Below are 22,057 nucleotides of genomic sequence, written 5' to 3' on the forward strand. Positions count from 1 at the left end.
CAAAAGGGACTGAGAAAGCCCTTGAAGCAGGCATACAAGGAGACAAGGCCAGAGGGGACTGGGGCTGAATCAGAGGGCCTAGTGAGGAGAGCAAGAAGTTCTCTCCAGGACCAGCATTCCTCCATGCTCACATGTTGCCTCTCTACACCCCCAACAGGGGAAGAATTGGCCTTCAACAGCAGTAGGCAGATCTGATAGGAGAACTTTCTTGTAGTTTCCAGAAGCTGAAGACGGTGCCCAGCAGAACCCTGGAATGGACTCTGGAGTACTCAGGATGTCAGGGAAGGACATGCCCTTGGTTAATGAGAAGTCATGGCCAGGGATCCCAGGTGCTGGAAGGTCCCAGTTAGGTTGTTTTGCAAGGACAGCCCTTGACTAAGGCTTGCACCATCACCCTGGAGTTGACCCCATGGGGTCCATAGCGACCAAGCTGGACCTGAGTGTCCTGGCCACACTGTTGAAAGACTCAAAGTGCCTGGCCCATCTTGATGTTGGAGAACACGTGAGTGACCAGAAAGCAGACATTGTTGTTCCACTGGTGGATGGGATCAGGCCGAGCAGAGAATTTAGCCAGGACCCTCTGGTTGACAAATCTCAGTTGTCACCATCTACCAGTTCTGGCCATACACCCTGCTCCTCCAAGTCTAAGAGCTGTTTCTCGCCACATCTGCTGAAGAAAGACACAAAGCAGGGAGCTCCGGGTACTGTTGACTTGTTCACCTCCACCACCCAGCCATCCCCACCATGCTACACGATCCGTTTCCAGAGGCTTTCTTGGCTGCAGGCATTACAAGTGAGGTTGCATCGATCCATCTGCGCTTGCTCACAGAAGTGGCCCAGGAGGCAGGGCCCCACCCCAGTGGGGGTGTGGAGGGGTGGGGTACAGGCAGCTGTGGTCCAGCAGTGGCAGAGCGCCGTAGTCCTAGGCCAGGATGAGCAGCCACAGGGCCTGGCTGTCCACCAGGGCATGCCAGCTCCCGCATCTCTGACAACAGCATCCCAGCAGTGTGAGGGGGGACGGGCGGGGGGTTTGGGTATGTGGCTCAGCACTTCCAGGAATAGCTGGGGTGGTGGTTGGCTCAGGTCTAGCACCTCCTTGGGTTTGGGTTCTGGTTGGGGGCCCTGGGCAGGTTCATCCCTGAAGGCCGAGGCACCGATGGTTACCCCCAACTGCCATGCACCCCCTGTACCTCCTGCCAGCATCAGGCTCAGCTAGGACTTAGCTCTCCAATTTCTTTTTGTTGTTGTTGTTAATATTTAATTAATTAATTTGAGCATGAGAGAATGTGCATGCGGGGGTGGGGGTGGTGGCGGTGGAGCGGAGGGAGGAGGGAAAGGATCTCAGGCAGACTCCAGGCTGAGGGTGGGGTGGCTGATTATGACCTGAGCCAAAACCAAGAGTCAGAAGCTCGGCAACTGAGTGGTACAGGTGAACCAGCTCTCAAATTATTGAACACACCCATCTGCCTCCCGATTTATCATCACCTCCAGTCCTCTAGCCTTGGAGGCCTCTTGTCTTTGCAGTGAATCCAGCTAGCTACCCACGTCTCACCTTTTTGTCCCCCTGCCCCACCACCTTCTTTTGGACTTGGTTCTGTTGTTCATCCCTCTGTTAGATTTCTACAGCCTTCACCTCATCCTTGGCTTCCTTTTAGCTTTACAATATCCAAGTTTCTCTGATCCTACCGAGGGACCATGCCTTGACCCCATAGCCTCCCTAGTTTCATCCAGCTTTACTCCTCCTTTCTCACCCAAGCAGCCAATGCACACTGTATCCACTCATTTTCATCTTCCACCCACCCTACTGCTGTCTGCCTCGTCCCTCACCATGCCACACAGCTAGGCTCCTGGGCCACCCATGACTTCCTTCCTCAATGTCACATCTCCTTGGGAGCCTTCTTTCCGTTGGATGTCCTATTGCATGTGGCACAGGAGAGCCCTCCCTCTGACTTAGCTCTCCTCGCTTAGCTCTTGAGCCTTCATGCTTACTTGCTCTGCTCCAGTTTCTTTGTTTTTCTCTCCAGTGTGAATTTCTCTTCCTCTGTTTCTAAAACACTGATGGCTCCAGGATGACCTCCTTGATCTTCTTCATTCCACTTTCTCTTTGGGTGTTTGCATTCACAGTGAGGTGTTTGACCACCATCTAAATACCGTTTACTACCAGCTGTGTTTCTGCAGTTCAGGCTCTTTCCCAAGATGGTGAGAAGGGTGTTGGCTGGAAATGGATGGCTTCAGGGCCAAGCAGCTAAACGTAGAGAGATAGTGGGTGAGTGTGGTGGGCCAGAGAACCTCTTACTCTAGCTAAAGAGTATGGCTGCGGGGCGCCGGGGTGGCTCAGTGGGTTAAAGCCTCTGCCTTCGACTCAGGTCATGATCCTGGGGTCCTGGGATCAAGCCCCACATCGGGCTTTTCTGCTCAACGGGGAGCCTGCTTCTTCTTCTCTCTCTCTGCCTGCCTCTCTGCCTACTTGTGATCTCTGTCAAATAAATAAATAAAATCTTAAAAACAAAAAAGACTTTATTAAAAAAAAAAAAAGAGTATGGCTGCTACTGGCCTCCACCGACTGCTGACAGGCAGCAGCAGTTCAGGACCAGTATTGCCAGATTTTTCCAGATATTCCAGAGAAACCAGAAATACATAATCCTATTTGGAATCTCTCAGTGATTAAATATTGGTTCAAAAATGTCTGTAGAGACGAAAGCCTGTTTGAGAACCATGGCTGAGTATAGACCACCTTGTGCGGGATAACAGTTTGAGTCCTGTATTCCGCTCATGGCCCAGCACCTTTATTCTGAAGCCTACAGGCACTTCCACTTGAATATGCCCCAAACCACTGTTTCCCCCAAACCCTCCTCTGCTCTCCTTGTGGGTGCCTTACCTCAGTTAATGGCACTTCTGGACCCCATTCATCCAAGCTGGAATTACGGAGGGTGTCCTTTCCAAACCCTTCTTCTTTCTTCACCTTCAGTCCATCACCAGATTGTACCAACATAACTTTCTAAATAAATCCTGAATCTGTTCTCATCTCTTCATTCTTTGCCACCATTATCTTAGTTTAGGCTTCTAGCATCTTTTACCCAGACCTGTAGGCTCCCAAGTGTTTTAAGTGATGATTCATCAGAGTTCATTCCCTCTGTGTATAAATTCTTATTCTGAGCCAAACATGTAATCTTGTTCCCTTGATGGTGATTGGTTTTGAAACGGGCTTGTGATCCAATCTGGGCTAGTGGGATGTGAGGCAGTGTTTTCTGGGAATCTTCTGGAAGAGTTTTCCTTGCTAAGAAAGAGACCAAAGAAGGAGCAGCTCCCTTCTGTCTGTGATGTTCACCGTGTCCACACATCACTCTGGGAATGGCTACAGCCATCCCATAAAGATGAGGAAAGGCAGTCTGCAGGCAGAGCCTGCTACAGAGAGTGGTAGCGGGCAGAGAGGATGGAAACTGGGTCCGTGGTTACATTTTTGAGCCACTGAATCAACCACATCTGCTGCCTGTCATTTCAGCGCTTGCAGCTATGTTGGATAATAAGTCTCTTGATAAATTCAGCCAGTTAGACTCAGGGCTTTGTGCTTAAGGGAGCCAAAGGCATCCTGATTGGTACCCTTGTCTCCTGCCTTGAGGTCTGTGCTCCATCACTCCACATGACACCTGACTGCCAGGGTGGTCCCTCTTGATGCTAATCTGACCATACTGCCTCCTGTTCATGGCTCCTGTCACCCACAGGATAAAGTCCCAGGACCTTGGGAGAATATACAGAGGCCTCCATGATGGACCCCCTCCCTACCCATATAGCCAAATGGGCTCTTGCTCCTTAACATAAACCTTATGTTCACTTGGGTCTGATCTGCTTACAGTTCCCTGCGTAAATGATCCTGTTTAACCCTTTCGCTCATTTGATAAATATACCCAAGTATCACCTTTGGTTGTGTGTATACCCACCCCCAAATCCCATGTTCTTCGGTCTTTATCTGACTCATGCTCACTTTTCTTTTTCCAGGCCAGTCTTAGCTCTTGTAATAGCTTTATAAATGCAGTTGGCTCTTGAACAACACAAGTTTGAGCTTCGCAGGTCCACTTACAAATGTGAATTTTTCCCTTTAGATACAGAGCAGTACTGTAAATGTATTTTCTCTTCCTTAGGATTTTTGTAACGACAACTTATTTTTTTTTTTTTAAGATTTTATTTATTTGAGAGAGAGAGAAAATGAGGAGGGGAGAGGGAGAGAAATCCTCAAGCAGATTCCCCACTGAACATGGAGCACAACGTGAGTCTTGATGCCAGGACCCTGAAATCACGATCCAGGGCAAAACCAAGAAGTAGACACCTAACTGACTGAGGCGCCCAGGCATCCCTATTTTGTTATATTTTATATATTTATCATATTTTATTTTAATGGAGGCTTCACACCCAGCATGGAGCCCATTTCAGTTGAACACCTGAACTGAGATCGAGTCAGACGCTTGACCAACTGGTCCCACAACATTTTATTTTCTTAATAACACTTACAGTTGGGACACCTGGGTGGCTCTGCCTCTGCCTTCGGCTCAGTTCGTGATTCCAGAGTCCTGAGATCAAGCCCCGTGTTGGGCTCTCTGCTCAGCAGGGAGCCTGATTCCCTTCCTCTTTCTCTGCCTGCCTCTCTGCCTACTTGTGATCTCTGTCTGTCAAATAAATAAATAAAATCTTTAAAAAAAACCCCACAGTTTACTTTATTATAGCAATACAGTATGTGATACAAATTAATATGCAAAATACATTTTAATTGACTTTGTTTTTAGTAAGGCTCTGGTCAACAAGAGTTTATTAAGTATTCCAGCAGTCAAAAGTTATACATAGATTTTTGAATGCATGAAGGTGTGTGTCTCTGATCCTTGCATTGTTTGAGGATCAATTGTGTGTGTGTATTTTTTTTGTGGAGCGGGGAGAAGGGTAGAGGGAGAGAGAGAATCTTAAGCTGGCTCATACTCAGCACAGAGCCCTCTGTGGGGCTTGATTTCACAAACTTGAGATCAGGACCTGAGCCAACATCAAGAGTCAGCTGTTCAACTGACTGAGCCACCCAGGTGCCCCTGTATGTATGTATTTTTAATAATTGTCTATCCAGTATTCTATTTTGAAAATTTGAAAAAGTGCAGACAACTAAAAGATAGTACAAGAAATGTTTGTGTATACCTAGATTGACTAACATTTTGCATATTCATTCTCTTCCCTGCATCCCTTTATATATTTATAAATGTATACACACATGCATGCACTCACGCACACACACACACACACACACACGCTCATCAGCACATCTTTTTCTGAACCGTTTGAAAGTAACTTTAGGAATTGTGACTCCAGACCCATGAGTCGTTCAGTGAGTGTCTGCTAAGTAAGTATAGCACACACTCTTACATAACCACAGTGCCATTATTACATCCAAGAATTTAATATCAATGCAGTAATCTTACTTGGTTTGTAGTTTATACTCATATATCTATAGTTGTCCCAAATGACTGTGGTTTTTTTAATCCATCTGGGATCTTCTGGGCTAAGCGCTTGTCTCTTCAGGAGGACTTCCTGAACTTCTTCAGCTTCACAGTGTTCAGAGAAGGTCTTGTGCAGGTTGCTGTCATGGGATTAGCCACTCTGTTTCTGTGTGCCTCCCCCTCCTCACACCGAGTCCCTTGTCCTGCTTCTCTTCTCAGTGCCCAGCCCAGTGTGTGGTGCACAGCAGGTGCTCAGCCTCTGTTGGTTGAATGAGTGATGGAGTCAGTGGCAGAAATAGAGACAAAGCCCATGATCTCATTGCTCTGTTTTCTTCCTTCCATGTGTAACTGCTTTTTGGAGACAGTGACGTTAATAATGTAAGAGCAGAGTCCCATCTGCCAAATGGCGAGAAGAGAGGTAATCTGGATAGAAAATGGTGAACAATGGGGAGAGCCAACAATTAATGGCATCCAAGGCCATGCTCACAGAGAGGCACGTCCCAGAGAACTGAGAGCATCAATGGAGAAAAACAGCAGCCTTCCTTCAGTTGTTGCAAAGCCTCCATGGCATTTGCAAGTTTATCTTATACCCAAACCAGAATCCCTTCTAAGTGAAGTTCTGCAGAATCCACATCTATCCGAATAAGTTTGTCAGCCATCTAGAATGGGTCTGATTGTACTGGGGGAAAGTGTCCCTTAGCTCTGATGGACCATCTCTTCCCATAGTTCTAATATTTGGAATAATCTCTGAGAAGTTTCCCAAGTAGACAACAGCTGATACCATAATTAATATTTATTTCCAGGGACTCTAAATATGAACCGAAAGAGCATTTCCATTTTGCTGACGACACTTCCTCAACTGAGAAGAATGTGGAGGCCGGGTCAGAATGAGCCAGGTCCCTTAGAAGTCTGCTGGCTCTTTTTAGGGATGTGACTTCTTATCATCTTCCTTGGAGGACTCCTTTTCTTTCCTCACTGGCCACATTGAGGTTTTGTTGTTGTTATTTGCTTTTTTAAGACCCCGGGTTCTCTATAAGAGTTCACTGATAATTTTTTTTTTAAAGATTTTATTTATTTGACAGAGAGATTCAAGTAGGCAGAGCAGCAGGAAGAGAGAGAGAGAGGGAAGCAGGCTCCCTGCTGAGCAGAGAGCCTGATGTGGGGGGGACTCGATCTCAGGACCCTGAAATCATGACCTGAGCTGAAGGCAGAGGCTTAACCCACTGAGCTACCCAGGCACCCCACCACTGATAAATTTTTAAGAATTCCTCAAAAGCCTTTAAGGCAAACTGCCATAATCTTGCCAGCTACCGTAGGGACTAATCTGATCTGAAGGCAACACAGTCAAACTTCCATCATTCTGCTGGACATGGCTTTGGGCACCCAAAAGCATTATAGATACAAAGGCATATAGATGGACCAGGCATTATAGATACAAAGATAAATTAGCAACTGCTCCCAAGGAGCTCATCACCTTCTGGGGTAGCAGACACAGAGTCTCCAAGTTTATGGAGAAAGTTCCCTCAGAAGAGGGAACCAAAGCAACCTGGGGAGGAGGAGGCAAGGAAGGATTGGCTGGGGAAAGTGGGCATAGGATAGAGAAGAGCTAGGTCTATAGGCGGAGGCCCAGGGCATGGAATGAAGCAGTTACAGAGATTTCTATCATCATGATATCCATGAGGACAAATTGATCATTGGCGGTACATAGAGGATGAACAGAGAGGGTCATTTTTGATCACGTAAGACACCAGCACCAGAAGTTCAGTGACTGCCTCTGAGCTGACTTGGGGAGACTTTGCCTCCTAGCTTCTGGGTGACCCCTTAATGTCACTCCCACTAAGGGTTAAAGTTGGAAGACCGACCCCCCTCCCCACCACCGCCGCCAGCCCTGAACCTCCACCACCTAAAAAAAAAAAAAAAGTCACTGAAGGTAATTATACCACCATCTATTTAGCCACTGAAGAATTTACTATTCAAGGAGATAGGACCCTGCCTCACCAGAGGCGTTGAACAGTCCAACACTATCACATTACCCAGATTGTATAAAGAGTATGAATGATTTCCGCTCACAGACCTCTAATGGAGGTATCTCTTTACAAAGCCCCTACTTGAGGCCAGTTGAATGCCTCAGCAGTGCCTCCGAAACCCCGCAGCCCTAATCCCTTTAGCAACAAAGATCTGTTTCTTTGCTTAGCATGAAGTAGGCCTCAGAGGCCTGTGTGTGTCTTCGCCTGTAGACCAGAAGCCTCCTGTTTACAATTTCCCTATTCCTGTTTTTAATGTTGTTCTGAGAGCAGCCACAAAGGGCTAGTTTTGTCCAGCAGGAACAAGGGAGCTATTAGAGAGAGACAGAGGAAGGAAGGAAGGGCGATCGCAGGGAGGACTCCTCCAGGGATTAGCAGACACAGCTGTTCCCAAAGGGAGAGGAGCTCTAGGCTGTTTGTGATTTCCATCACAGCTACATTTTTAATATTTTGTTTCCTTAATTTTTTTTTTTTCTGATCAGTTTCCTATCCACCATCTAAAGCGAGCATCTTGCTGCCATATTGATGGACTTAGGGATGTGTTTTGCTATGTGTACTTGGGATTTAGCTTTTCACTTCGGTGTTCTGCCACTCTGGGGTGGTGGTCTCCAGCGTGCCCTGAGGTCACAGACCTCCAGACTTCCGGGCACCTGGGGAAACCAATGGAGGGGACTGCTTTCACTTCTTGTCCCACAGTGGCAAACCGTCCGTTTTTTAGGCCATATCTGATTCATTTGGATCCCATAGACCCCCGCCTGTCTGCACACTGTCTAGACCCATTTTTCAAATGCAACTGATGTCCGTCCTCATACCTAACTGTTGTGTCAGAAGGCATATTACCTGTAGGTGAAGAGTCTGTCATACTCTGTATTGATAAAATGTCTTATTACAGTGACTTTAAGGAAACCGTGCATGGTTTCATCCTGAAAACAAATGTTTGTGTCACTGAGTAGTTATTGCCGTGTATGTTTCTATCCAACAACAGTCTGTCCCCCTTTTATAGAGTTATGTTTCTCTTTTATTTAAAAATAATTTAATTTAATTTAAGAATTACCCAGTACACACATATCAACTATGAGGCCATGCATGTTTTTCTATTCCATGAGAGCCTGTCTCTCTCTCTCTCTTTTTTAAACTCCTTTTCCCTCTTCTCTTACCTTCCCCCTGTTAAAAATCTTAGCTCCTTGTATATCCTTCCACACCTAGGTCTGTGCTCAAATACTGATATGGAAAAAAAATATATTTGTTCAGGTTTGGGAGAATTACTGTTTGTAATTATGGTGTGGTTATATATTAGCTGCAGAGGAAATTGCATTTAATATAATATTTTTAACCTAACATGGTCTGTGCAAGTTTACTCTCCCGAGGAAGACTCTGGCTAAAGTTGCAGATGCCTGTGTATATGTCAGTTTCATTTTTTTTTTTTTTAAACCATCTTTGTTGTGTTTGACTTTTTCCTGGGGAGCTTTAGTCAAGATACAAATGACATTCTCAAATGTCCAGTCAGCCCACTGCCGACCCTTTGGGCTTTTGTTGCCTTTGGGGTACATTTCCGGACTTGAGCATCTTTAAGATCTGGCTGACATACTACTACTGTTACAGAAATATTCCTCCTGGTAGTCTCAAAAGTTAAGTGTATGCGGTTTCCTTTTGCAGGGGCCTGGGATGTGAGCTAATCTTTAAGTAAAGGAGAGAAGGGACAGTGATTAACATTCTCCCAATTCACTCAGGGACAGCTGTTCCAAACCCTTCCTTCCTGTTCAAAGGAGTAACTAATTTTCAAGAGGAACTTAAAAAAAAATTTTTTTTTTTTTTTTTTAAGAAAGAAGAATATGGAGTTCTTCCAGGATTGCTCAATTTTTCTTTCTCTAAAGTAAAATAGTTCAAACCATGTGCCACTCCAAATGCACTTTCTGTATTCAACTTCACTGGAAATGTGGACCATAAGATAAGATGCCTAGCCTCTGGTATATTGTTTTTCAGAACTGGCCAGGAAGAAGCCACAATTTCAGCTGCTTTGATTTCCCCCATGCTTTTTAGAGAGGAATGCTAAGGATATTTTAGGGAACGTGAGCTTCCGCAAACTCCTGTCATCTAACAGCTCCTGTTGCATGGGCTTCTTTTGGTAGGATTATAGATTTGAGGTGGTGATTATCGTTTTGGTGGTAACGTGCATGCTGAGGGATCATTTTATGATGAAAAAAAAATTTAAAGATGTCTTCCCATTCCAAGTATACGTTTAAGGTCCTGTGAATTTTAATAAATGTTTTTATTTAAAAACATAAAATCACACAATATACGCACATCCTTTGGGTTATAAGTGTTAAGAATTTATTAGCCTATGCCAAGAACATGCCCTTGGAGGAGGGACATGCCTTGGTTGGAGGAAGAACTGTCTTCCTTCGCCTAGGAATGTGGTTTCTTTGATGAGAGTTGGTTGGAAATAATGTCCACAGAGCCATGATGGCGGGCGGGGATCTCTGCCTAGCCATCCAAAGAAAGAGAATCAGCCCTGACAGGGTGCGCGACAGACGTCGCAGTGCAAGCATCTTACATTCATAGATACTTAATGCATGCAATTATGTTGAAGATGATATATAGGACCCCTTTAAAACTATATAGTGTGTGTTAATTTGACTAACTCCATAGTTACATGTGCATCACAGTTGAGTCACATTGTAGGTGCAGCAAAAGGAAAGATGCATTTGTCTTTCTGACTCTTCCTTTTGTCAGGATGCAATCTAGAAGAAGTATTAACCAAGAAGACAAAAAGGAAACTTGGTAAAACGTTAATTTTTTTCAAGATACATACTCTTTTAAAAGTAGAAACTGCTTTTGGGGGGCAAATCATAAAAATGCAAGTAACACAGAATCAAGGAAAGGAAAAACAAAAGTGGCTTTGCCCAAATTACACTTCCTGGTAACTACTATTTATGTGAGCTGTTAAAATTAAGAGAACTTGAGGGGCGCCTGGGTGGCTCAGGGGGTTAAAGCCTCTGCCTTTGGCTCAGGTCATGATCCCAGGGTCCTGGGATCGAGCCCCACATCTGGCTCTCTGCTCAGCAGGGAGCCTGCTTCTCTTTGCCTCTCTGCCTGCTTGTGATCTCTGCCTAGCAAAAAAAAAAAAAAAAAAAAAAAAATTAAGAGAACTTGATTCAGTGCTCCTGGGGCCTGAGTAAGGACTCCCTCTAAGTGATGCCAACTCAGTCCGTTGAAAAATGAAAAAAATTTTTTTGAAACCGTTTTTTTCATGCATTTTTTCCAGACAGTAGGAACAAAGAAGAGCATTGGGATGGGGGTGTGCATCTGAGCTTCTGGGACCCCTGCTTTTTACTCTGTTACCTGTTTTATGTATTCCTATTCTGCTCAAGACTGTATTTGTGTTTTGGGGGTTGGGGCGAGAAGGTAGAAGAAAATCATTCTGATGCTGCCAAAATCTGTTGGAAAATAATAGTTTCATCTAGAGGATAGCAGTTTTAAAAAATGCATTACTTTTAATGCTGCATTGACTGGTAATATTTTATTTGGGCCTTATGTGAGTGAGGTTGCACTTAGGGCTATGAATAGATTATCGAAAAGGTGCAAACCTCAGAATTATACAGATTTTTAATCTTTCAAGGGTTGGACACGATTGGGAAAGCCTTTCTCATGTTGAGAATCAAGAGGAAAAAAAACCAGTGCTGAATGCCCTCACATGTGTCTGTGGTACAAATTACCCAGAGCTACGTGAACCGTTTTCTGTAGGAAGAGCTGTAAGTGGCTGTTCACATAGAACATTAACTTGGCGCTGTCGATAGCTGCTACCTCACTGTAGCAGATTACGGTCCAACAGATTACGTTTTTGTGGAGTGAAGGAATCAGAGATCTTCCTTCCTGTTATCGATTGTTCCCCTTTTTGCATTCTGATAAAACATTCTTTCCTTGGGTTTTAACCAGTGACATGGTGCAGAATTAGATCCACATGTGCTGATTTTTCCATTCTGTTTATTTCCAGTTGTTTTTTCTTTGAGTCTGAAGAAAGCGGAATTGAATGTCAATCTTGGGTTGCATACATCAAATCTGTTAGAGGATCTTTTAAATAACAAAGACTTCATCCTTGGTAACTATGAGTGCTGAGGTTACACTCAAATATTCATTATTATCCTCATATTCCTTTGCCTCTAACTTTCCAATAAGGTATCCTTTTGGACTGAAACTTTCCATGCTTAGTTTCAGCTCAAAGGTGAATTTATTTTGGAAAGTTCGTGCTAATTTAATTCAGGGACTTGGAAGGGATGTGAGAGTAAAAATATACCTTCTACTCTACAAATAAATGTTAAGACTTCGGTCATAGATAACGCCGGAGAAGCCAAGGAGCGGAACAATAAACAGGTCTCAGAAAATCTCTCTTAAAGTAAAGCAGGTTGAAGTGATTAACCACAAATTTCCTGCAGGCACCGAACAGCTTGGAGCTCCTCGAGGCTCTGTAGTCCCTTCTGAAGCTCAGTGGCCACAAGAGGAAATTTCGGGGCCTGGATGGATGGATGGAAGAGAGGAGAGATTTAGTTGGGATCCAGGGGGACTCCTCTGTGGTCTACAAAGTCCTAAAACACACTGATTATTGTCGAAAGCTTTTCTTTGGCCACAAAAGCTAGTTGAAATGTCACAAAAACAAAATCACCCAAGCCTGTAACGTGATGTTTGTGAATATCCCTACGATGTTGAGATGTAATGCTCTAGAACAAGGTCTCTCTACCTCAGTAGTGTCAGCGTTTTGGGTGGATCAGTTCTGTGTTGGGGGTGTGGGTGCTGCTGGGTGCATTGTGGGGTGTGTCGTAGCGCCCCTGGCCTCCACCCGCCAGATGCCAGGAGCAAGGTGCTCTTCTCCCACCCCACCGCCCCCGCTCCTCCTGCTCCATTCCTCCCTGTCCCAATGGTAACAATTAAAAATTTCTCCAGACATTGTCAAAAACATTCTTGGTGTAGGGCATAGCTGCCAGCTGAAAACAGCTGGTAGAACTTTGGAGTTTCGACCCATCTGAACAAGGTGTTTACACGAGAAGGGAGTCCATGCAGTAGGAAATCTGTCATTTCAAATGAAGTCTTCCTAAAAAGCAGAGTTGGCATTGCCAGGAAGTAGCTGTCCTGTTCAAAGCTGCCCTCCCTGACTTGTGCCTTTTATCCTCTCTCTCTTTTGCTGCTTTTGGGGCCTAGATCAATGCATCTTAAATTTTTTTTTTCCTCTGGAATAGTTGCTTTTTTTTTTTTTAAATTTATTTATTTATTTGACAGACAGAGATCACAAGTAGGCAGAGAGGCAGGCAGAGAGAGAGGAGGAAGCAGGCTCCCTGCTGAGCAGAGAGCCCGATGCAGGACTCGATCCCAGGACCCTGAGATCATGACCTGAGCCGAAGGTAGCGGCTTAACCCACTGAGCCACCCAGGCGCCCTGGAATAGTTGCTTTTCTAATGAAGCTTTTCCTGAACCTTCAAGGATTTCCATCTTAGAAGGAATTCACTGCTATCATTATGATACTTTTTTTAAAAGTAATCTCTTTGCCCAATATGGGGCTCAAACTCACCACTCAGATGAAGAATCACGTGCTCTACTGACTGAGCCAGACACGTGTCCCTCATTGTTATACTTTGTAATGTAAAGAAGAGCATCCAGTAACTCCCCCAGCAAAAGCTAGTGCCAGTCATAGCTGATATAACCCAGCATGCCCATGCCCTCAGCTCTAGAAGCTTGTGTGCCTTTTCCATCTTTATAATTCCACTCTGTGAGGGGTACTGTTCATACCCTCGTTTTTCCAGGGAAGGAATTAAGGCACAGTGAAGTGAACTAACTGGTCCAAAATCTCACAGAAGTAACACAAAGTGGTTTCGAACTTGGGGTCCTGAGCCTACCTTCTTTCTTTCTTTATTTTTAAAGATTTTATTTATTTGTTTGATAGAAAGAGGCATTGAGAGAGGGAATACAAGCAGGGGGAGTGGGAGAGGGAGAAGCAGGCTTCCCACTGAGCAGGGAGCCTGATGCGGGGCTCAATCCCAGGACCCTGGGATCATGACCTGAGCCGAAGGCAGACGCTCAACCGACTGAGCCACTCAGGCGCCCCCTGAGCCTACCTTCTTAACAGCTCTGCCATCCTCTCTGTCCATACACACCCCGGAAGGCCTCCTCACAACTATTATATGACAGACCTTCGAAATCTGCCTCTAAGAATCCAGATATTACAAGAGACCCATACTGTTTTTTGAGTAATGTGATGATGAACATAGTATAATTCCTGCTCGCAGTGTGGCCAGCCAGTGGCCAGACGATGTGAACAGGTGTGAAGACCACAGAAGAGTGCACAATCTGCAGAGTGACTCTAATGAAAGTACAAACTGAGGGCTGTTGGAGGAAAGAGGCTGTATAGATGGTTTAACCTGGAAGAGGAGGAAAGCATGTAAACTCCTTGCAGGACAGTACTAGACGCCTCCTATGAGACCGTGTTGTATGGCGGGCACCATGTTAGGTGGGAGGGACCACCCTTCCAGTCCAGTGGAGGTGACAGAATGAGTCAGATGATCATATACACTTAGGTGGGAGATGCGAAATTTCTACAGGACAAGGTACCATGAGAGTATCTAAAAGAGAGAGGACTAATATTTTTGAAGAGGGAGAGGTCTGGGAAAGTTTTCCTGAGGAAATTATGACTGACCTGGGGTCTGAAGGATGAGTAGGCATCCTTGCATTAGCCAAGTACAAGGGGCATATGTACATCTGAGCATGTGTGTGTATGCACATTGTGGGGGTAAGATATGTAAAGATACTTGAGGTAGAGAGACCAGCAGGTACACAGGTGTTGAGGTTAAAGAGAATGCAAGGAGCATGAGCCACTAGAAGCCAGTGAGACTTGAAGGCAGAGAGTGAGGGAGGCAGAGCGGCAGGATCTCGTGGACCATGCTAAAGATTTTAGTCTTTATTGGAAGAGCAATGGGACATCATTAAGGGATTTGAGGGAGATGGGTGACATCATCTGATTGGAGTTTTCAAAAGATCCCCCTGGCTACAGTATACAGAATGGGTTGAAAGGAGCCAGAATAGATTTGGGGCGATTGTGATTGTTCAGATGAGACAGAACATAGCACAGAGGCCTATGAGTGTATTTGTTTTGTTCTTTTTCACTGAAATGTTTTGCTCTTTTATAAGCCAAAAGAATTTTCCATTATAAATAAATACGAGGATGCCTAGGTGGCTCAGTTGGTTAAACATCTGCCTTTGGCTCAGGTCATGATCTCAGGGTCCTGGGATCCAGCCCCGCATCGGGCCTCCTGTTCAGTGGGACCCTGCTTCTCCCTCTGCCTACAGCTCCTCCCTTTTGCTTGTTCTCTCTCTCTCTCTCTCTCAAATAAATAAATAAAATCTTTAAAAAATTGTTTTAAAGATTTTATTTATTTATCTGACAGACAGAGATCACAAGTAGGCAGAGAGGCAGGCAGAGAGAGATGAGGGGGAAGCAGGCTCCCCACCGAGCAGAGAGCCTGACACAGGGCTTGATCCCAGGACCCTGAGATCATGACCTGAGCCAAAGGCAGAGGCTCAACCCACTGAGCCACCCAGGCGCCCCTAAAATTTTTTTTTAAATAATAAATAAATACAAATAGAGTAGAATCCCATTTTCAGCCAGGTGATTCTTTGCCTCTCTCTTAGCTTTTGGTGGTTGATGGCAATCCTTGGCATTCCTTGATGTGTAGATAGATCACTCCAGCATCTGGCCCTATCTGCACATAGCACCCTCCTCTCTGTGTGTCTTGGTGTCTTTCCTTTCCTCTCTGTGTGTCTTGGTGTCAGTAGATTAGGGCCCACCCTCATCCAGTGTGGTCTCATCTTTATTTAATTAATTAAAGCTGCCAAGATCGTATTTCCTAATAAAGTCACATTCTGAGGTTCCAGGTAGACATGGAGTCTGGTGTGGACACTCTTCATCCCAGAATACAGAGAGTCTTGACACTGTCAGAATGTTGCTGGTGAGCCTGTTTTTAATCAGACGAGATCTGCAACGAGTTCTTCCACAAGAGCATCCTGAAGTGAAATCAATTGCACAAGAGCGAGCGGCCTTTTCCTTTAGACAGGCAGTGACACTCTGGTTGCCCTAACTTGCTTTGGACATTTATCTTATCTGGCTCGTTCCCATACACGGTTGAGTTTGTGGCCCCAGACTTAGATGAAAAAGTGAACAACGTTACAACGTGGAAAGAACTAGAGTCTGCTGGAGAGCATGTACCAAGGGGACCCAGTTTAGTAAACATTGCTGAATAGGAGGTGCCTCTGTGAGAAAAATGCAGCAGGGTGGTTCTGGCAGCTTCCTCTCTGGAACACCACAGATGATGTCTATTACATCCTCATGCATCAGCCATTACCTTGGAAATAGGCCATCCTAACAGCATGTCAAGGAAGTTGTTAGAGGGAATTATTTTAGCCAGAAGAGATGTCTGCAAAGCAATCTGTTCCAGCCTACTGTGTCATGGAGTGGTCCCCATGTCCCTGATTTTTTGCTAGAAATGCAGCAGCAACCAGCATGATGACTACACCTGTCATGAGCTAATAATGCAATTCCTGCCAAGGTTTGCACTTGGGTTCCATTAACAGGATAGAGGAGACCTTCCAGGGAAGCGTGTTAATGTTTAACCCTTTACCCACAAATTCTTTCTCTCTCCAGGAGAAACCTGCCACTTGCCAAACCACCACCAAGCCAAGCCATTTGGGATTTGGCTTTTGCTCTTCAGCTTTTTTTTTTTTTTTTTTTGGTTTGGGAGGCAGACTAGAGGAAGGAAAGTTAGTAGAAACTGACTTTCAAGGGGAAAGTCCGTAGGCTTCAAAAAAAAAAAAATAAATAAATAAAAATCAAGGAAGAATGAAGTGGAGCTGTGGCCTGGAAAGTATTCATTGGCAGAAATGATATAAAGCTGAGATGAGAACCAAATCTCGTTAGTGTCAAATGTCTCCTTTCTCTCCAGCTGCAGACAGAGCAGAACCTAGAGATGTCTGGGTGGGAGGTTAGCAGATCTGAAACTTCCCAATAACCATCTGCTATTTCTGTGTTTAGCAAGGGGTGAGGGCAGTTTTTAGGTGCGGGTCTATTTCACTATGAATGTTCTCCGTGGGCCATAGTGGGGTCATAGTGCTCCTTATCAGCTCAGGGTTGGAATAGGTGTAGTAAATTGGTATGGGGGCTAATGGTTACGTTATTATTTGTTGAGGAGGAGCAGATCGCCCGAAAGCATGGCTCCCGGTGAAGGCTGAGGCTTAGGTGAGAGTTTGGAAACCAGAGCTCATGGGTCTGGGGGACCTGGGGGAGCAAAGTTTGGGGTTTAGAAGATGAGTTATGGGGAGTATCAGGGAATGAAGAAAGTGGAGGCTTTGTGCTGAGAGAAGATACCAGTACATAGGACACTGTTTTGCACAGGAAGTATTTGTGGAAGGGGTGAATGAACTGAGAAATTACATCGCAGTCTCTTGGGACTGGGGAGAGTTTACTTTTTTCTTTTATGTGAAAGGGAGGACTCCCATTGCTAGGAAGGATATGCCTGATATATTTAAATATCTTAAAATTACTTCTAATTATGTAAGTGATGCAGAAGTACATTGTTCCTTTTTTCTCTTTCTTTTCTTTTCTTTCTCTTTCTCTTTTTTTTTTTTTAAGAGGAAGAGAGGATGGGGGAGAAGAAGAAGGTGAACCTGAACAGGTTCCACCCCCAGCATGGAGCCCAGTATGGGGCTCAGTCTCAAAATCCTGGGATCACGACCTGAGCCCAAGTCAAGAGTGGGACACTCAATTGACTGAGCTGCCCAGGCACCCCCACCCCGGCTTTTTTCCAGAAATACATTGTTCTTATAAACAAAGTCAGAAATTTTCACTTAAGAAGGTCTCCTTTATCTGTTCCCCCAAATCTCGGGTGAATGTGTGTATGTGTGTGATGGTTCTAGGGAATTTCCAGGAATCATCTTTGCTGGAAGCATTTTCACTGCATAACGAATTGGCCATAAGGCAGTTCTCCCTTAAAAGATGAAAAATAACTTGGTTGACAGTTTGGTTTGACAGTGGCTGGTTTAATCAACTGGTTGACAGTTTGGGTTCATTTTTCCATTGATAGGGTATTCCCATGATTATACTTTATAAATCTTAGCCATCAGAATGGACTCTACACTGTCACAGAGCTTTGAGCCCACATTTCCTAGAGGATTTTAGAACATCTGTCAGCCTTCCAATGTGATCATCTACCAACAACGAACACCAGTGTAGAAGGCTTACACAGTGCAGTACAAAGTTAGGTACCAGTAAATGTGCTAGGATTTGGAAACTGACACCCCTCTTGATAAGAAAGAAATATTAGAGAAAAAGCTGTGATGCAGAATGAGGAGATGGACCAAGAAACAAAAAGGATGTATAATACCATGAGCAAAAAACTTTGAAGGCAAGTGCTTGAGGACAATCAACAAAATGAAATCAGTTATTTGTATAGTATTATCATGAATCTGCACTATAGGTTTTGAATGTATTCAAATATTTTGTGTTGTGCAATAAAGTCTTTAATTTTGGCATTCATTTTTCATCATGTCCTTCTTTTAAAAAAATTTATTTATTTATTTATTTGCCACAGAGAGAGAGAGATCATAAGTAAGCAGAGAGACAAAGAGAGGGCAGGGAGGCAGGCTCCCCGCTGAGCGGAGAGCCTGATACGGGGCTTGATCCCAGGACCCTGAGACCATGACCTGAGCTGAAGGCAGAGGCCTAACCCACTGAGCCACCCAGGCACCCCTCATCATGTCCTTTTTAATAAATGTCACTCTTTTATTATTTTCATGATTTTATGTTTGATGGCAAAATTACCTTGTAGCCAATTAGTTATGCAGCAAAAATGTTTGCAGTGAAAATGCTTACAGTGAAATCGCTTGTGTCAAAGATGCTTGTGGGAAAAATACTGGATGTGAGGTGTGAGTATGTATGCGCTGCTGCCCTGCAGACCCAAATCTACTTGTTTGTGATGGCTGGGTATGTTGTGGCAATTGTCCTGGCTTAGGCAGGGGATAGAATTTGTCTCTGTTGTGTGATAAGGGATTGTTTTTCCCTTCCATCTGAGCTGAGGCTGGAGCCTCCATCAGTGGGCTCCAACCCACCCACTCTATTAAGTGACAAAGAACAGTGGTTCTATTTTAGATACAGAAGGAATCAGGTCACTTTGGGGATCTCTTGTCAACCCAAGGCTTTTTGGTTTTCTGCACTGTTCATCAAATTGCTGTCCCCTCTTTGGTGCCCTGTCTTGCACAGCATAAGGTCTGCACATCATTCATGGACCAATTTAATATCTCATCACTAACATCCTCGTGATCTTGAAAGCATTCTGTAACATATTATCTCTGCAGGTAACAATGGGCATCTTGCCATTTCTTACCATTTCTGTGTGTGGCCAGACTGCATACTCCTGAACCAGTGAGTTTGCTGCTGAAGAGACAGGGTAAAGAGGTTATTAGCAATGAAAATATTTTCCTTTCACTGCATCTTTTGAAACACTGGGATTGCTGGTTTGCATTTTTGTTTTTGTTTTTAATGCTCTTAATAAAAACTCCTCCATGATTACTTCTAAAGGTACCATTTACAGCTTCTTAAGTCTTCAAAGTTGACACCAGGCGATGTGTTAGCAGTTTTCCCATCTTCTCTTGTCATCTCTACAGACCTCTTTCAGGCGACTCAGTTTACTGAAACAAAACTTTGAGTTCCAGAAGACTCCTTCTTAATATGCCTCTCATATTTTTATTTGCCTTGCATATTCCTGTCCAGGGCCAGGAATCTTCAAAGAAAAGGCTTACCAGTGTTATGTCACTAAAGAAATCAAAGTTTTCTTTCTTTTTTTCTTTTTTAATTCACTGAATCTAAATTACTCATAAATTTCTTGCTTTGTATACTGAAATCCCCTCAAATTATACTAAGTAGCGCTGTACTACTGAATCTGCTTTGGCTTAGGTTTCGGGGAATGTCAGGTTTTTAAACTTTTTTTTTTTTTTTTAAGATTTTATTTATTTATTTGACATAGAGAGAGAGAGACATAGTGAGAGAGGGAACACAAGTAGGGGGAGTGGGAGAGGGAGAAGCAGGCTTCCCGCTAAGCAGGGAGCCCGATGTGTAGCTCGATCCCAGTAACCCGGGATCATGACTTGAGCCAAAGGCAGACGCCCAACGACTGAGCCACCCAGGCGCCCCTTTTTAAACCTTTGTATGTATTTTCCCCGGTTGTACCTCTGTGCCACCTTCACTTGGTAAGTGAAGCTAACAGCTCTTTTTCTCCTTATGCTGCCTAAGTGCACAGGCTCTTGAGTCAAAGAGGTGACTCGGGAGTCTTGCTCCACCGCTTAACGGCTGTGATCGGGGTTGTCATTTAAAATTTTGGCGCCCTAAGGTTATCACCTGTAGGTGCTGGTAATGATAGTATCTGCATTGTAAGTAACTGTGAGACTTACTGAGGTGCAGTGTCTGTAAAACGAAATGCCAGGCACAGGGTCAGAGCTCAGAAATGAGGGTGAAGATGATGGGGACATTATCGAGTATGTGAGAAATCATGAGGCACGATGCTGAGAGGGGAAGGAGGCAGCTGGGGCCAGGACGGGCAGCAAGTAATTGCTACTTTTCCTAATCCCTAGTTTTGTCTGGCAGTGCTCTCCCTCCAGACACACAGGGGATGAGTCTGGAACTTCTTTTGATACTTTTAGGTCGTTTCCTAGAAAGCTTTAGGGCCAAGACCCACCCTAGACAAGATTTTCTAAAAACCCAGAGTTCTTTTTATAAATTGGGTGAAATACATATCACAGCCTTCCCCCCCTCACTCTTCCTTCTTGCTGAAAAACTGCACATCCCGGTTTTAAGGGAGCTTCCAGGAGCTGCTTCAGTAGAACGGATGTGAGAGCCCATGTCCTGGTGATTCACTGAAGGTTGTGGTTGGCTGAGGGTCACAGAGACAGTTAGCTAAGGCAATTAAAAATCATTGTGGAGGGGCATCTGAGTGGCTCAGTGGGTTAAAGCCTCTGCCTTCAGCTCAGGTTGTGATCCCAGGGTCCTGGGATCGAGCCCCGTATCGGGCTCTCTGCTCAGTGGGGCGCCTGCTTCCTCCTCCCCTCTCTCTCTCTCTCTGCCTGCCTCTCCACCTACTTGTGATCTCTCTCTCTCTCTGATAAATAAATAAAATCTTTAAAAAAATCATTGTGGAACTCAAGACCTGCGAAGTCTCTAATTTAGCCCACGTTGCTAAAACTGCCGAGTTGCAGTCTTATTTGTGTCAGCTGTTGATAATTTTCTCTGAGATCACTTTACATAACTCAAGAGAATAGAAGGAGGGTGCAAATGTATCTCTGAGAAAAGTATTTCTATGGCCCACTCCGCCCGGCCCAGATATACAGCAGTTGCCAGAGCCAACATGATCTATTGCAAGATTTCTGGCCATGCTGATGTGGTGAATAGCGGTTTTGAGTTTGAGTGATTTCCTCTCTTTCTCTATTCTGTTTTCATCTTCTGCCTTGGCCCGAGCACCTGAGAACCCATGGAAACTATTGTGCTATGCTAGTGGTTTCCAAGTTTTTAGAGATGTTGTTTTTCCTTGATCAATCTACAGGCAGGACCTAGAGGTGGGAGTAGACACGCATTGGGCATAACTCTGGAACACAGTTTGAAAACCAGTGTAATAGGTGGCTTTATGCAAAATCCAAATGAGCAGAAATAACATTTGACTCTAAGACCGTGAATTCTTCCCCAAGATGAATTTGTTCTGCAGCTCGACTGGTGGCCCACTCAGCTTTGCAGCTCACAGAAAATAAGCTGTTTCTTATCAGGCAGTGGAATTATTTTTAAAGGGTTATCAGACAGGTTTCCTTCTGGTCCATTGCTGTCATGTTTAAGTTGGACTAGCAGAGCTGAAACCTCATTGCTGCCATTGCCTGAGCCTCCCATTGTGTATACTATGTGCTCGCTTTTTCCTTTCTTTGTCCAGGAGGAAATCAGTCTTCCTCACAAGCATATTGAATGAGTGGCATGAAATTCTTGGGGATCTCTTCCCCTATTTATTTGTAGAACTAAAATACATGCAAAACTTGGTCAAGGATTTTGTTTCATTCTGCTTTGAAAGCTTGTGGTTGAAAAGACTGGGAGAAGGAGGAGGGAGAAGGGTCAAGGGTGCTGTCGTAGAAGAAACCGTGAACTGGGAAAGGACAGTGTGATGGGGTTGGAGACTCATGTGAGGTTAGAGGAGAGTAGAGGGGAGGCTGACCCAGTTGGTATACAAAGATGGTGATCCCCTGGGAACTGGCAAGAATGAGTTCCCCTTCACAGAAAGGGGATTGCTTCTCGGCTGACTGGGGCACTGGTGAAGGGTGTCGGGGTCTGTACCAGACATGGCCTAATATCTAGCGTGTGTTGCCCGAAGCAACGTATTGGGATCGGTATTTGGGCTAGAGTGTAATTCCGAGCCACTGCATTTCCTTTCATGTGGAACATGTTGCTATAATGAGAAGAGAAGATGAACAAAACCGTCCCATGACCATCTCCAGAATCTC

General features: G+C 44.6%; 1 pseudogene; it reads right to left on the reverse strand.

Moving 5' to 3' along the window:
- Positions 1-466: 466 nt before the first annotated feature.
- On the reverse strand, positions 467-1,203 carry LOC131831147 (F-box only protein 27-like; annotated as a pseudogene).
- Between the last annotated feature and the right edge of the window lie 20,854 nt (positions 1,204-22,057).

Source organism: Mustela lutreola, chromosome 5 (genome assembly GCF_030435805.1).
Source record: "Mustela lutreola isolate mMusLut2 chromosome 5, mMusLut2.pri, whole genome shotgun sequence".
Classification (NCBI taxonomy): domain Eukaryota; kingdom Metazoa; phylum Chordata; class Mammalia; order Carnivora; family Mustelidae; genus Mustela; species Mustela lutreola.